Genomic DNA, 5,424 nt, shown 5'->3' with positions numbered 1-5,424 from the left:
CTCTTCTGGCGGAACCACTTGATTGTCCACTTGTCTCCCTGACCAAAGTGTGACAATGGATTGCACATATTCCTGCCTATGTGCAGAATCTAAAGAACTTCCAACCGCAAACTGTCCCTTAAGGTTGGGCACGGGTTGACTTGGAAACTTCCCCTTCTCTCTTTCACCCAAATGATTTGCTATCTGTCCAATCTGACTTTCCATCTTAGCAATTGCCTGGGCGTTGACCATGGTTGCATTCTTAACCTCCTGTATGGCCTAGCTATTGACCATAGTGGAATTTTTGAGCTCTTGTATCATCTGGCCATTTGCCTGAATAAATGTCTTCAGTGAGTCTTCCAGAGCTGATTGTGACGAAGATCAAGGCATTTGAGTAGTAGATTCAAATGCAGGAGGTTGCGCTAGATGAGTCGAGTGCCTTTGATTTTGCTGTTGTGCATGAAATCCGTGACGGTATTGATTCTGAGCATGATGAGGTAATCCTCCCTGATTTAGTTGGCTTTGCTTCCACGAGAGATTGGGGTGGTTCTGCAACCCTGGATTGTAGGTCTCCGAGTATGGTCTATTTGACTGCTTCTAATAATCATTGAAAGCATTCACTTGTTCCATAGGGTACTTGGCAAGAGCCAGTAAAGACGAACAATTCCATGCTAAGTGCAAAGGACGAGCACAGATGGAACAACTATCAACATTGAATGTATTGGCAGCATTGATGGACTTGCTCACAGCGAGAGCATCGACCTTCTTGGTGAGAGCATCTAACATCAACCTCAACTTCGTGTCTTCTTTAACCTCATAAATGCCTCCCTTCTTGGAAATACGAGCAGATCTGTCCCGACAACTTGAAAAATCCCACTGCTGTGAGTTGTCGGACAACTTATCCAATGCTTTGTAAGCTTCATCTCCTATTCATCTCCCATCAAACTTAAAAATGCTCCCCCGTTCATAGACTCAATCATACTATAGTTGGATTGAGTCAATCCTTGGTAGAAGAACTGAATGAGTCTCCCTTTCTCATATCCACGTGGAGGGCATTTTATCAACAAATCCTTGAACCGCTCCCAACTTTCAAAAAAATTTTCATCCTCCTCATGAGTGAACGAGCTAATCTCCTTTCTACACTCATTAACTTTGGACATTGGGAAAAAATTATTGTAGAACTTGCTCAACAAGATTTCCCAAGATGTAATAGAACCAGGCATGTTTGAATCCAACCATGCCTTGGCTCTATCGTGAAGAGAGAAAGGAAGCAGTCTCAAATGAACGGACTCCTCAGAAAATTTTGAAATTTGAATATGGCGCACATGTCCTTAAATTTCTTCACATGACTATAAGGGTTTTCCATCTCTAAACCGTGCAATGACGATAAGAGTTGGATGACATGAGGCTTTAGATCAAAGTGCGTAGCATTGGTTGGAGGCAACACAATGCACGAGGGAGAGTTTATCACAACGGGTGCGAACAAGTCCCTAAGGGATGTAGTGAGGTCCACATTCTCAGGTACAGGTTGGTCTCCCATCTCAACAATTTCTCTCTCAATGGGTGCTCTCTGATTTCTCCTAAGAGTTCTTTTTATGTCGGGATCTAAGGGTATCAATTCTAAGTTCAAGGATCTTCGACCAAGCATACACCAAACAAAAAGTTCTAAAATAACCTAACTAAAAAAAACAAAATAATTACAGAAAAATAAGAAAAACAAACATAAGATAAAAACAGAAACAGAAAACAAAATATTAACAAAATTGACAAAAAGAAATTTGCAAAAATCTCTACTTAGCTGCTACCAGCCTATTGATGCAGTCTGCAGAGATGCACTCAAACACAGGTGAGGAGCGATAGAGTGTAGAAGCGCGCTGGGTGGGTTGCTGCTGCGCTGGTGCGCTCGAGTCGCAACGGGGTGCGCTTGAGTGCAGGCGCAGAATGGGTCGAGAGCAAGAGCGACTCGCTTGCTACCCTTGCGCTTGAGTGCACTCGAGAGTAATAAGGTGCGCTCGAGCGTACTTCGTCTGGTACCTTTAGCAAAAATTGAAACAACAACGAAAACAAAAAATACCAAAAACACTTTTCTTTCTTTTTTTATTGTTAGATGAAAACACAAAAACAAATAAAAATAAAATAAAGTGAAATTGTAGAAAGAAAATAAAACAAAAATGCTAATTATAACTAGTAGAAAAACAAAATTACCTTAAACTAAAATTAATTTCACAAACAAACAAATTCCCTAACAACGGCGCCAAAAACTTGCTGTGAGTTTTTAAATGATAATCGCAAATGTACAAGTCATGTGCAATATAGATTATGCAAGTGCGAGGTCGATCCACAGGGAATTGTGTCGTGAAATTTAATTTCTATGTAAATTAATCCTATTTTAACCTAGTTCCGAATTTGATGTGATTTTGTCATGCAAAAAGATAAACTAAATGAGAACTCAAATTTAATCAAATGAAAAAAAAGCACTAAGTTTTCAGAATTCACCTCACCAAATTAAAGCATACATTCTCATGTTTTTGTTCATACATCCGACAAGCAATTAATCCATTTTTTTTATAAAATTTATCTATTGAAACATTCAATCAATCCATCTTACTTACAAATGAAAACAAATATCCAACTGAGACCAAAACATCCAATGTATCCGTTGGAATTACGAAAAATAGTGGATATCCAATTTCAATCAAAAGATTCGATGTATCCGTGAGATGAAACACAATGAAAATCCAATGTTTAATCAAACAAATAAGCACACAATCAATTAAAAGGATTTAATCAAATAATTGAATTGCAATATATAAATGTAAAAATTGTATGAACATACATGAGAAATATAAAACTAATCAATGGTGAGGCTTTATCTTCAACCTTAGTTGAAGATTCTAGCCTCATGACCACAAAAAGTATAAAAACACTAATGGAATTCATGGGAACAAAGAAACTTACAAAGGGAAATCGTTTCAGAGCTACAAAATGACAAAAAGTAGGGATTACAGACTGAATGGCGCCCCCTTGGTGCGTTTTACAAAGAAATCATGGGTATTTAAACTAAAATGCTAAGGTTTCGGCGCTGCCAGGTTAGCCCAAGTGCGCTCGGGCGTGCTTCAAGTCTTCTGCGGCACAGCGCCCATTTGGGCTTAGGCGAGGGTGCGCTCGAGCGTGTACCTGCTACCTACGAGCATGGTACTGTGCGCTCGATCCCAATTTCCATAAATGCATTTTTTTTCCATATCTTTGCATCTTTCACAATAATACCGCAGTTTTCCCTCAACAACCTGAAAAACACTTAAAACACCAACACTAACCAAAACATCAGAAATTAATAAAGCTAAAGGCTTAGCAAATGCAAATTAAGGGGCCCAAATATGCAATATTTGGCACTCATCAGTAACATGCGTTCTTTCACAGGGAGGAAAACAATAAAAATTTGAACGACTGATTTTCGGTCGAATGTTGTGCACTTGAAGATGATGCAGCATGAGGCTCGACACTAGAAGATGCGGCACCCTGTATTCCAGTTCTATAGTCTAGAATTGCATCCTCTTTTTCCCCGGTTGTAGCAGGAATTGATTCTAGAATCTTAAAATCATACGGAATTTTAGGAGAAGAACCTTTGTCTTCAGAAGAATCTAATTCCACAGAATAAACGGCCTTCAAAGGAGCCTCCTCCAGATAAACTGTCTTCAAAGGAGTCTCCTCTGGAAAATCATTATCTGTAAGATCAAAGGTTGGTTCCATACAAGAGGCAGGAACTCTAGATTTTGGGCCAGTCATTATTTTTGAAACATCTGCTTTAGACATTTGTCTTTTAGAAGAAGAAGCAATCAGAATCCGAGTCCGCTCCGCCCGTCTTTTTCTAGAAACTGTACTCTTCCCTCTTCCTAGATTTAATCCCGAAGTATCCTCGGGTTCTAGGGATTCTTCTGAAGGATTTCCCAACTTCAATTGAGAAGAAACATGGGAGGGAGAAGTGGCAAGATTTTCCATGGTAGGGATTTTCGCTTTTCAGAAGAAGGAAAACCTAGAAGTAAGAGGTGATAAAATGAAGAAGAAGAAGGTTTGTTTATAATGAAACATCGGTCGCAGCAGTAGAGCATTTAATGCTAGTAAATGATGAATTTTGGGCTCGATATAATGGATACGACCGTTCAAAACTTTCCTATCTTTTGGATTAACCAAGACCGTTGGATAATCAACACCTGTCCTTGGATCACTCAAACAAGGACCTTGGGAAAAGCGACTGCAGATTTATGAAGAAGAGGACAAGAAATTCAAATAAACCAGAAACATGTAACATTACGGTACTAACTTTTCCCATTATGCTTGTCCATTCATGTTTTTTTTTTTTTTTTTTTTTGGATATTGTATATTATTGTATATTTGAAGCACTCAAAGGGACTGGGACTGTAGGCAGCAAACAACACACTCTCCCTACCCTTTTCACTTGGTGCCAAAACAAAAACAAAAACAAAATACTGAACCTTATTCAACTTTGCATGTAACAATAATAGAATTTCTTTTTTTGATAAGTAATTCAAATTCATTAAAAGTGCAGAGAGGTGCAACCCTAGTAGGCTAGTACATAGGACGTGTACAAGAGAATCCATAAAGAATAGAAAAAGAAGAACAAAATTCTAAAAACTAAAAAAAAAAAAAAAATAGAACCAAGCAAATTATTCCATGTATAAAGGAAGGAATTGTAATATCATTTTCTTCAGCTCTAACATCACAGTCTCACGATCTTCAAAACTCCTTGTGTTTCGCTCTCTCCAAGGCCACTACATTAAACACAAAGCATCCAACTTACATATTTTCAAAGCTGTACTTTCCAGTTGTCCTCTTTAACTCACAAACAACTCGCTCACCCTTCAAGTAGAAGCCACATTATTCTTATTCTTTTCCAATTTTTTCACATTTAAAGTAGTCAACAATTTCTAGGTATTACAAGCATAGAACAAAAAGTATAAGCAAAAAAGGGGGCAGAAGCATAAATAAATAAATTGCCAACAAATAAATAAATTGGCACTAAAACAAGTAGCATTGTTACTAACATTAACAACAACCTTTAGAGCGTGTTACAATTATTTAGGATACTATTTGGCATAATTACAACTTTACCATGATAGAGACCAACCTAGCTTAGTTGTCATAATGAACACTCCATTGGGTCTAGAAAATACTCAAAGCAAGAAAAGTGGGGAGCATTGCTCTAGTACAAAACATGTGTGCAAAAAAGACACCAAAAAAAATCAAGATTTAAAATTACAATGATCTAAAAAATCTTCAAAAAGTAATTTTACACAAATTAATTGGGTTATCTAAAATGCCAAAGCAATCTTACCTCTTTCAAATGCTCCATAAGAGGACATGAGGGTATCTCCTATCGTATTAGGTCCACAATGCATGCTCCTAACATGACTTACCATTTTCTTC

The 5,424-nt window shown here is 37.8% G+C and overlaps 1 non-coding gene across 1 annotated transcript; it reads left to right on the top strand.

Moving 5' to 3' along the window:
• The first annotated feature begins 1,017 nt into the window (after positions 1–1,017).
• LOC132168289 (small nucleolar RNA R71) lies at positions 1,018–1,123 on the top strand. Its single transcript, XR_009438807.2, has one exon. It is a non-coding gene; the product is annotated as a small nucleolar RNA R71 (small nucleolar RNA).
• The last annotated feature ends 4,301 nt before the right edge of the window (positions 1,124–5,424 follow it).

The sequence above is a fragment of the Corylus avellana genome, chromosome 2, assembly GCF_965113065.1.
Source record: "Corylus avellana chromosome 2, dhCorAvel1.hap1.2, whole genome shotgun sequence".
Classification (NCBI taxonomy): domain Eukaryota; kingdom Viridiplantae; phylum Streptophyta; class Magnoliopsida; order Fagales; family Betulaceae; genus Corylus; species Corylus avellana.
The sequence above is the reverse complement of the archived record's forward strand: the minus strand, read 5'-3'. Positions and strand labels throughout refer to the sequence as shown.